At 40.5% G+C, this 12,169-nt stretch overlaps 1 protein-coding gene and 1 pseudogene across 7 annotated transcripts in view; one reads left to right on the forward strand and one right to left on the reverse strand.

Moving 5' to 3' along the window:
* tsnare1 (T-SNARE Domain Containing 1) overlaps window positions 1–12,169 on the forward strand; it is a 1,025,035-nt gene that overhangs the window by 750,739 nt on the left and 262,127 nt on the right. The window lies entirely within an intron of this gene.
* LOC134342435 (sin3 histone deacetylase corepressor complex component SDS3-like) lies at window positions 936–1,480 on the reverse strand (annotated as a pseudogene).

Consider the following 12,169-nt stretch of genomic DNA (forward strand, 5'->3'; position numbering starts at 1 on the left):
TGACAGTTATAGTGCTGTCAAATACAAGGTTTCTATGTATGTAAAATAAAAGTAGAAAGTTTGCTTCTGCCAGCAGCTGTCCTGCCTGCATCTAAATGACAATTAGATGAGTTACCAGTGGACAGAATCATGCTGGAGACAACTTGCTGTCCACACCTCCAGATTTCCAATCCTTACATGAGCTGGGTGCAGAGTTTTGATCCTTTTGATTTTCTCTACCTGGGAGTTGTCTGGTGAGGTGTGGTTAGGTCTTGGGTAGCAAACTGCTGAAGCCCTGTATCCAGCATGGGCCAATAACCTTTGAAAGAATGCAAAGTTGTGGTGGAGTTTTGCTTTCTAGTCAAGGTTTGTGAGGTTTTTAATCACACATTTTTTTTAGAATATCTAATGGTTAGTGTTGTGTATGTGGCCTGGTTACACAACAATACTATTAATAAAAATGCTGGAGATGGGAGCTAAGGTTCATGGTTATTTACTGGCAGAAACCGAACTCAGCACACATGTACAAATCAATATGCGCCTAATACCGCATTCAACGACGTGTTACTAAAACATAAAGTAGACCCTTATTATACTGTAAGCTCTACGGTACACTCCTCCCCTTTTATTTTAATAGTGTATCAACTGTTTTATTACTGGGGCACTATGCTAACAAATATGTTCACCCTTAACATACAAACACCTACCATTTGTTTACTTAGTAACTTAATACAAACGTTTATAATATCAAATTATAACAAGCCTTTTTTTTACTTTTGTTCTAAGACCTATTTATAACTCAAGTCTCTGGGTGGGGGGGTCTTCTCTGCCTCTCCGGGTAATGTCTGTCAATAAACTTGTTTGTCTTAATACAGATTTCCATATAAAAGTCATGAAAAGTTGACCTCTGAGCATAGGAAGTTAAGAAGATGTGCGCCTCCGACTTGCTAAGAGTTCTAGGCAGCAGATTGCCTCCGTATAATGAAGACTCCTCTGTGCAGCTGCCCTAGATATATACACATCTTTGTGCTATCACTTATCTTCCTTACCATATCTCATTTGTTCCATCTGAGTTGATTACACAGCCAATCTTCGTATTCTCCTTAGATTCCAAATAGATAGCTTGACCTTTATGATACCATCTCTTATTGTAATATAACTTTCCATCTTCTATTTGTGCTTCATATCTTTGTGCTGGTGTTTCAGCAGGAGTGCTGGGAAGATGCTCAGGAGAAGACGGAGTTGCTGGTCTTTTCAGAGATTTAAACTTATTGCGAGTTTGCAGATCTTCCATTATCTGTTCATCTGTTAACAAGTAATTTAACTGTGCAGGTGCAGGTTTTTATCTTTTGTCTGTAATTGGAACAGGGTCATTAGGTCCCCTTCTTAGTTTCCTAGTCATTATTAACTTTACCTCCATAGAATCTCCTGTGAGTTCCATTGTTAGCCTCTCTTTCTCAATCATCTTTTTATTTTCTTCTAACTCAATCTTTTTATCTTCAAATTCCTTCACTGCTGCTTTCTTCTCTTTAATATACCTTTCCACCTATTCTGTCTCCAGTTGCAGAAAAAGCCCTGCATTTTGTATTCTTTCCTTGTATTGTTGATCTAGTTTCTTCATCCTTTCCTGATACTCCTACAAAGAGCCTTCCTGTAACTGCTGTAGCTGTCTTTTCAGAGATGTCAATTTCTCCTGGTGCATCTGCTCTTTTACTTCCAGGTAGTCTTCATCATTCTGCTTATTGGCAATATCTGTCTCCCTTGCATCCTCTGTATTTTCATCCGAGTCGCAGCCACGGATACTGCATTCGTCCTCATCGTTGACGCTGTCTAGCTCCTCCTCGTTGTTGTAACAGTCGACAATGGGTGAGAGGAGAGCTGTGGACATCTTCCCTGCCGAGCTGCCCTCCTTTGTTGACACATCTAGTGCCTTGATGGTGTGCCAATCCAACTGGATTTTACTGAGCCGTTCATGTCCCAGCAACGGTGGTCCTCCATTTTTCAGTACATAGAGGTTCAGCTGCTGTGTTTTGTCTCCGTAGGTCACTGTCACTTTACTTTTACCTTTGGGATGCACCTTCTGTCCTGTGTAAGTCTTTAGCAGTAGTTTAGTACATTTCAGAGGTATATAAGAAGACAGTTGTTTGTAGTCATGTACAAAGATCACTGTTAAAGCTGAGCCTGTGTCCAACTCCATTTTCAGTCTCACGCCTGCCACTTGTGGAGTGATCCATATTACTCTTCGATCATCTGTCTCTTTCACGCTGTGAAGTTGCAGACAAGACAATTCACTTCCGTCTGAGTCATTTTCATCAGAACTGCTTTCTTCCATGTTGTGTGCATTGTTGTGTTTTCCTTTCTGGCGTTTCTTGTTTCTCTGTATTCTTGTTCCTTCTTCTGCTGTTTACTAGCTTTGCATACTCTGCCAATGTGGCCCTGTTTGCCACAGTTTCTGCATTCTTTGTCTTTAAACCAACAGTTATCTGGATCATGTGACCTGTTCCCATGCTGGTAACATTTCTGTCCTTCATTTCTGTTCAGTGACATTTTATTTGTGGCATATTCCAGAGATTTTTGTTGTATCTCAGAAGCACCCTGTACTGCTGTTGCCGTTGATATTGCAATGTTTAGCGCTTTTTCAAATGTAAGGTCTCTTTCACACAGAAGCTTCTTCTGTGTGGTTTCACAGTGCATGCCACACACCAACCTGTCCCTCAATGCGTCCGATAGACCTGCTCCAAATTGACGATGTTCTGATAGTTTGCACAATTCAGCACAATATTGAGAAATGCTTTCATTTTTTGCTCTGATTCTGACTGTGAAATTTAAATCCTTCAGCAATGACCAGTGGTTTGGGGTTTAAATGCTGTTGGAGAGTGTCTACTATTTGCTTGAACGTTTTATCAGCTGGCTTTTCAGGGGTGAACAAGCTCTGTAGCAGGCCGTATGTTTTTGCTCCCATAAGACGCTGGCTTTCTTTTCATCCTTAACACCACTAACCTCACAATATAACTCATCAAAGTTGCTGGTGAACGCAGCAGGCCAGGCAGCATCTATAGGAAGAGGCGCAGTCGACGTTTCAGGCCGAGACCCTAGTCCTGACGAAGGGTCTCGGCCTGAAACGTCGACTGCGCCTCTTCCTATAGATGCTGCCTGGCCTGCTGCGTTCACCAGCAACTTTGATGTGTGTTGCTTGAATTTCCAGCATCTGCAGAATTCCTGTTGTTCACAATATAACTCCACTCTTTCAATGTAAGTTGCCCAGTCTTCAATGGCACTATCAAATGCTGTAATGGTTCCAATCATCACCATCTTTTTTATGTTAATTAAGCCCCGTTCCCCCCTTATTTTCCTTTTTTGACTCGTGTCCCATTTGCTAGCACCACGAGCGCACTCTGTCTAGATGTGTGTGTGCCGCTCCTTTTTATCTCCCTTCTGGAGCAGGCAGACCCTCAGTCCCTGGGGGTCAGCGCCGGCCGTGGTCTCGGCTGGACGTGCTGTGGCTCCGACTGTGTCTCTTGGTCTCCCAACGTTCCCGACCCTGGCTGTGCTCCCGCTTCCTTTCAGACTCGCAGCCTCGCTCTGCCTCCTTCTCTCGCTCCTTGGCTCGTTCCTTGCACTCTTCTTCTGAGTGTCGTTATCAATTAAAACACGGTGTTCCGATACGATGTAGGTTCATTAACCTCGTCGCCAATGTGTTGTGTATGTGGCCTGGCTACACAACAATGCTATTAATAAGAACACTGGAGACGGGAGCTAAGGTTCATGGTTCTTTACTGGCAGAAACCGAACTCGGCACACAAGTACAGATCAATATGCGCCTAATTGCGCATGCGCAATATGTGCCTAATAGCGCATTCAACAATGTGTTACTAAAACATAAAGTAGTCCCTTATTATACTGTAGGCTATACGGTACAGTCAGAAATGTTTAAGCCCATTAAACTGACAATAAATATTTTAGTACAGTTTAATAATATTGGCATTTATTAAATATAGTCAGTAAAATCACTTATAAAGAAATGAAAATTACCCCATGTTCCCCATTCTCCATTAAAATGAATAGAGTCTCGTATCCTACATCAGGTCTGTAATACTGGGGAATCCCAGCAAAATTAGGCTCCGTCGTTAGATTCTATGTGAAATCTGGTGATGGACAGAACAGTAGATAGAGAGTCAGCTCTCTTTCAGAAAGGCCTGGACTGGTGTATTTTGTTGCTTGAACCAAAAGAAATACCAAAGCTTTGTAGATTTTTGCAGATGATCTAAATAACATTTACAATGCTGATTGAGAGTTGCTGGGAATTTCAGTCTGCCCCTGTGGGTGATTTAAGAAGCTCACACTGCATCTTGAACTTTGTAAGCAAGCTACCTTGAGCTGTTTAACAAAAGGAATAAATAGCCATTATTCAAGATGCAATGGTGCTTAAGAGCAGTGTGCTGTTACCAGGACACTGAGGAGTGATCAGCAAACAAGATGAGATGTTTAGCTTCAGATGGAACACTTGCAGAAGTTCAAATAATTAGAAGGGATCCAATAAAATTCTCACTCGAAAACAATGCCCCGAGGCACTGTATAGAATGTATTGTGTGGAAAATCATCATTATTAAATGATTCATGTAATTTAAAGGAGAAAGGCATCATGATGTTCCTGTAAAACCGCCCCGCTATTCCTAAATATTAAAAAAGTACTGATCAGTCATCTTGTTACTGTATTCTACTACCTACACATACGATTAGTTTATTTTTTTCTGCAGTCTGAACTGGAAGCAGAATTAGGCCATTTGAACTCTCTTGTTTGCTCCAACATTCAATATAATCATGGCTGATCCTTTACCTCAGAACAACTTTCCTGCCAGCACCCATATCGCTTGATTCTCCAATGGCCAAAATACTTCCTGATTATAAATGGTGAACCATTGCTCCTTCATTTCATCTACCTGACTGTTTAGAACCGACCACAGTTATATTCTACTTTGTTGTCCACATATATCATTTCTTCATTATTTTCCTGTTCTGTAGCCGCCAACACATCTCTTCTCATGCCCCGGAAATCTCCTTAACTTAATTTTATGCAGATAAAAGTTTTGTTCCTCTGTTCTTGCCAAAAATTCATTCCCATTCCCCATGGAGCTCAGCTTTGTTACTCTGTTTGCCCTGGCTACATCCTTCACTGAGATCACTCTTTCACTGTTCTGTCTCTGTCTTTGTATACAGCTTCCCTTGACTGTCTGCACTCTATAATAATAACTCCTCCAACATTTCCCTGTTAGCTCATCCTACATAAGCTTTAATTTGTCTCACAATTTGTCATCCACATGTGTCATGCTCAATTTTGCTGCCTTGTCACTCTTCACCTCGTGAACTCTTCATTGGTTTTCAAAGAGTTGAAAGCAGGAACATTTTCAGTTTGCTTCTTTATTTGTCTGTTGGCTTACCCCTACATATCTTATGAACATATTTTAGTCTTGCATGATGGTGCATTTTTTTCCAGTGTTGAAACATTAATACTGTTTGCAATTGCCAACAATCCATTGAACTTTAACAGACTAGCTGGCAGTTATCTTTTTTACATATTAAAATATTGTTGCTTAAATTATTTAGCTTTGTTCTGTTCTTCAAAAAAATCAGTATATACCAATGGTCCTGCAATCTTTCTTCTATCATCTGCTTTCACCTTGGTGAAGAACTTTTTTTTTAAAGAACAAGAAGTCATTGGTCTCAGAACACTTCCAGTATTTTTTTGTTTTTATTTTAAATTTTGAGCATCTGCATTTTAGATTTTTAACTTTGCTACCATGTTCTGGTATTGAACATATTTATTATATGAATGCAAAATTAAACATTACATTCTTTTGTTTTGTGTTAATTTGTATAAATTATCATTTCATATAAATTCCCTTTTGGCATATTTTGATTACTTTTTATACTGATGAAAGTCAAAATATCTTGGAAAATATGCCTTTTTGCTAAAATCTGCAGAAGACTTGGTGCAAAGTGCCTCAGTATGCTTTCAACCATCATGTGCAATTTTGTCAGAAGCCTATTAATAAAAACCACATTTCTGAATACTCATTGTAAACTATCCAGAAACCTGTCAGGATATTAGCATGCTAATTCATTAATTGGACTAGAACACAGATTAAAAGCCAATCAATCCTCTGACGCAACTTTCCTGCCTTCATTTATAATTAATTTTTTGACTTTGAGAAAACCAACCAGGATGTTCTTTCCCACCCCTACCCTTCTCTAGCATCCAACTGCCATAATGCTGGGCTTGATATACCCCCACCCATGTTAAAGTTCTGTAAAGCATGTGATCCCGGAAGAATTAGAGTAGTGCAGCAGAGTTAGGGGAAGGGTATCTTTTGGGAAAAATATGCTGCCAATTGTGTTGACGTAAAATGTTCAATTCATTGGGATCTGAGCATTTTAATGTGGAAGAGCAACTATCACATTGGCTATTGTGCACTACATCTTACCACACTACCAAAGCCTTTGGATTGTAATAGAACTGCTGTGTTCAAAACTTGAGAGGCAAATTTGTTCCTGAGTGACCACTTCGTTTATGATACTCCATTTGACAAAAGCAATTTTGATGTGAAAATAAATCATTCTTTTTTATTATACATTTAGTTTCCAATTTTTCATTAGCTTGAAAGCCGGAGGCTCCCTCATGAAACACCAATTTCAAAAAAAGGAGCTTTTCAGTTTTTGTAATTTTTGCCATTAAAATATTTGAACTGGAACAAAAGAAGTATATGAAGAAATATGGTAGCTTAAACTAATCCAATTATAGCACCAGTCCATGCAATACTGAAGAGTTCAAAGAAGGAAAGATAGGAAATTAATTGGAAATAATTTTCAGAAGAGATGATTTGCTGTTTTCTCCTCAGAAGAAAACTTTGTTGAAAACAAACTTGGATACTTGGCTCAGCATGACAGTTGTCAAGTGCATTTTATGCTTTGTTCCTGACTGACACAGATCAAAGGATGCAGATTATGAGTCTTGCACAGCAGTTGGGACAATGCAAAAGCTTTTAGATTCTCTGGGTTCAGCAGTGGGAAAAATAACCAGGCTTTTAATTTGCGTCCTCTGCTGGAGATTCTGCACTTGTGGATGGCGGGCATGGAGAACATCTTGCCGACACCCTGTGCTTCTGTTCACATGACAAAGTTAGGTGAGGTAATGGAGGCTCTCTAATCACCATGGAAACAGGCTGCAGCATGAGTCATATTTCAAGCAAATGATGGGAATAGATTGGAAAAAGTAACAACTTGACAATGCAGACCGCCTTAGATACCACCTACACACAAACAAAATGTGTTGAAAGGCTTCTTCCTATGGTGGACTGTGTCAGCAAGACTGCAAAGGGTATAATGAATTGACTGTAATTTTAGCTACACTGTCAGCATAAGTACTCACTGGATAAGAGGCCAGTTATTTAGAACAGGGACAAGGAGAATTTTTATCTTAATCAGAGGTCTGAAACTCTTGAGATTTTTTCTCACTGCAAAGGGTTATTTGATATATTCAAGGTATGAGATTGATGGACACTTAAGAATTACTCAAGGGCATGGAATTGGGGTACTGTATCAACCAAGAAATTAGATAGAGTAGATGTATTGGGTTATGCAAACTACCCTGTTCCTATTTTTGTTCTTCTCACATACAGTAACTTCTAATATTTTACAGGTGCTTTATTGTTTGATTGTTGGTGTGCTTATGACCAGACAAAACCTTACGCCATTGCTGAGTTATTACAAATTAGTCTTTGGTTCCTGGGTTTTAAACTTCTTTACATTCCACAAACCGCAGAGAGCAGTTTGTTGAGCTCGTGAGAAAGAGCAACTATGTCGGGGGAGCAGTGTGACGTGCCTTGATTTCCACACACAGCGATTAAAGGAGAAGTTAAAGCACAAAAGTGCATCATTTTTTAAGCCAAATAAGATATTTGCAAGATCACTGGCTGTGGGAGTTTGACCTTTATTTAAAAAAAAACACAAAAAAGGTTGTGTCAGAGTGATGAAAAAAGCTTAAAGATGGGAGATGTGTGGTCTATTGGGTGACATTTAAGTCCCAGCTTGGAAAATTGACAAAGATGGAGAAAGTTACAATGGTTCTCAGAAGTCATCAGTGAAGGGAGTTTTAAAACTGAGATTGACATCATCTTGATTAACCTGTTAGCGATCTTGTTACCTTCCTTTTAAATTGGGCAAAACTTGTTATATGTCACATACAATGAATACTGCATTGTGAGCAAAGACAACAAATGCTACTTGTAGGATTAATTAGCAAGCTTCATAGCCAAAACCTGATGGTTACCTTTCAGTGTACTGTGGAAGGACAGTTGTTTAATGGATGTATCATTATCTTTTTATTGCCAATTTGTGGATTTCAGCCTGGTTCACACGTAGTACCAAATTTCTTGGTGTTCACCTGGTGGAGAATCTCACCTGGTCCCTCAACACCAGCTTCATAGCAAAGAAAGCCCAGCAGCACCTCTACTTTCTGCGAAGGCTGAGAAAAGTCCATCTCCCACGCCCCATCCTCACCACATTCTACAGAGGTTGTATTGAGAGCATCCTGAGCAGCTGCATCACGGCCTGGTTCGGAAATTGTACCATCTCGGATCACAAGACCCTGTAGCGGATAGTGAGGTCAGCTGAGAAGATCATTGGGGTCTCTCTTCCCGCCATTACAGACATTTACACCATACACTGCATCCGCAAAGCAAACAGCATTGTGAAGGACCCCACGCACCCCTCATACAAACTCTTCTCCCTCCTGTCATCTGGCAAAAGGCACTGAAGTATTCGGGCTGTCACCACCAGACTATGTAACTGTTTCTCCCCCAAGTCATTAGACTCCTCGATACCCAGAGCCTGGACTGACACCAACCTACTGCCCTCTACTGTGCCTATTGTCTTGTTTATCATTTATTGTAATGCCTGCACTGTTTTGTGCAATTTATGCAGTCCTGGGTAGGTCTGTAGTCTATTATAGTTTTTGTGTTGTTTTACATAGTTCAGTGTAGTTTTTGTATTGTTCATAGAGCACCATGGTCCTGAAAAACATGGTCTCGTTTTTACTGTGTACTGTACCAGCAGTTATGGTCGAAATGACAATAAAAAGTGACTTGACTTGAGTAAAAGATCGAGAATGGCACATTGCTCAGTTTATGCTGTTTTTTGACATCTGCCATTCTTGAAAGAGCCCTTCTGATGGGAGGGCAGGTGTCCATCTGTAAGTCGTTCTGAAGAGCATAGGAAAGAGGAGCAGAAGTAGATCATTCAGGCCCACCAGGTTGTTGCACCATTCAGTAAAATCATGCTTGATCATTTACCCCTGCACCATTTTCTTATTCTGTTCCAATGGTTCTCGATTTGCCTAATATCCAGAAATCTATGTATTAACTCTCAGTTTTGAATGCAGACATCCCACCTCTCCCAGGAGTTCCGGGAGTCTCCCGCATATCGACAGCGGCTCCCTGATGCCCGCAAGTTATATACAATATCCCGGAAATAGATTTTTTAGAGAGGGAGAGGGAGAGGGAAAAAAAAGAAAGGAAAAAAATGAATGAATCCTGCTCGATCTCTCTTTGTGCTAAGTAGACCTATCCATTTTCTCTGTGGGCGGGCTTTACAGTCAACCTCTCTCTCTCTCTCTCTCTTCCATAGTTCATCAGCTCAGTTACTGCCGTCTGTGATGATGCTGAAATCATCAGACAGCTGTCGGTGATGAAGTACAAAAGCCTAGTGAAGAAATACCCAAGGCTGGCGGTGGCAACCTGACTACGTGAGGCTGTCCTATACGGGCGGGGCACGTTGGCATCTTAAAGGGGATTAGAGCAAAATTCCAAAATCGTCCGCTAAGACATCTCTAAAAAATGCGCTCGCAGCAAGCAAATTCTTCGGGTTTTTTTTCCTGAAACACTTCCACTAACAGGTACATCGAAGCTTGCGATGGGCTGGGTTTAAGCACAGCCGTTTTCAGAAGAAAAAACAATTTTAATAAATACCCGGCCCCCACCGGGGTCTCGTCATTAGAACAGCAAACTCTTTACCTGTGCTGCACACTTTATATGCATTTTGAATTACACTTTATTAAATAATATGGTAATATATTGTTTTATGTGGTGTGTATGATATATGTATTGTGGCTACACCATGGTCCGGACAGAGGTTGTTTCGTTTGTGGACCATCAGCCAGATGACAATAAACTTGAACTTGAAGATACAGAACTTCTAAATCAGTCATTTAAAATCCCCCATTTTGATGTAAGAAAGTAAGTTCTGATCCCAACAATTCATCGTCGTCATGGCTATCCCTCGAGGTCGAGGATGATGGCCTTTGTTCTATTGATCTGTAAGAAGTGGCCCACAGAGCGAAGGTGCCTGTGCGTGTATTTGTTTAACGTGTACTTGATGTTGCACTCCAAGAAGCACACGATACTTCACAAATCAATCAACTGATTCCAATGGCATGGAAACCACGGCGATTGGAGCTGATGGATTTGTTGCAGCCTTCATCCACCTTCACAGCCTTTGAGATCGAAGTAACTTCATCCGCCTGTTCCACCGTTGAGTCTCGGTTGGATTGTTCTTTGTCAGGGACCTCACTCTCGACCTTACTGCCATGGGTGACCCTACCAGGAGCATAGCTCCAGGCGGCATTGCTCTCGGGATCTCAGGACCACACAAGCTTCTCCACCACGACAAGGTGACAATCCGACAATCCACAGAGGAGTCCTAACTCTGTGTGCGTGTGTGTGTGTGTGTCTGAGTGTGAGACCACAGACGTATATGTGATCTGACGTTGTCCGAATGGACATTAAGCGGCGCACACCAGTAATAAGGATACACCTTATGCTTTTATTTTTTTAAGGGACCACAACATATTAGGGAGGCTAAGCGCAGGGAAGGCTACTCAAGTATTTCACAGTTTTTTTCAGCAGAAACCAAAGTCTGATAGAGAAGGTCACTAGAGCTGAGGTGTTCTTTACATCTTTCATCGTTGAGCATAACCTGCCATTCCAAGTGTGTAAGCACACAGGCAAGCTATTCAGGAAAATGTTTCCTGATTCAGAAATAGCAAAAAACTATGCCTGCTCATCAACCAAGCCAGCAGCTATTGTGAACATGGCACATTAAGACAGAATTCAGAAGTCAGCTGTCTCACAAAACACTTGTGAATCTGATGTCTTGCAAAATTAACAAATTCATTGACACAGACTGCTATGAGGTTGAGACTTCCAGTCGAGACCTCCCTGAAATGAAGTTGAGACATCCCTGAAATGAGTTTTTGCAGGGTGGGATGTCTGTGAATGCAATTAATGAGTGAACTTCCATAGCATCTTGGCTAGAGAATTCTAAAGATTTATTACCCCCTGTGTGAAGATACCTCCTCATTTCAGTCTTAAGTGGCTTACCCCTAATTTTACCCCGAACTCCTAAACCAGAGATTATAATTTCATCTACCCTATTGAGCGCACTAATTATCTTGTATGCTTTGGGGCAACACAGTAACACAGCTGAATTACATCTCTAGTGATGGTGATTAATCCTATCCTCTAGCTCTATTTTTGGGGAATCTAACCATTCTCCATGACTGTATAGGTTTCTTCCCATGTTCAAACTTGGGTTGGTAGGTTAATTGGCCGCCTTATTATATAGTATCTAGGTAGCATCTGTGGAGAATCATTGGGAATGTAAGAAGAGTAAAATATGATTAGTATAGGATTAAATGGGTGTTTGAAATGCGTTGTAGTCTCAAAGGAATGAAGAGACCCTTTCCATGCTGTATAATGCTGTAATCATCTCAATTAGGTCAGCTTTCATTCTCATAAACTTTAGGGACTAGAAATACAACCTTCTCAATCTCTCCTTTTATGGCTAACCTACCATTCCAAGGACCTTCGCTGCAATTCTTCTGCTACTGGTATATCCTTCATTTGATAAGGAAAACAAAATAGTGTACGATATTACTGGTGTCATCTCACTAAGGTCCTATATAGTCTTAGAAAGATGTCTATCCCTCTATTTGCTCACAAATCTTTTTTATCTCATTAAAAGTCAACAAACAGTTTGCTTTCATAATTGCCTCTGTTGAAATATTCTTCATATTTTTATGAGTGATAGCCTATCAACCAGTTTATTCTTTGTTTACTATCTTCTATCAGCATTTATC

Source organism: Mobula hypostoma, chromosome 1 (assembly GCF_963921235.1).
Source record: "Mobula hypostoma chromosome 1, sMobHyp1.1, whole genome shotgun sequence".
Taxonomy (NCBI): Eukaryota; Metazoa; Chordata; class Chondrichthyes; order Myliobatiformes; family Myliobatidae; genus Mobula; species Mobula hypostoma.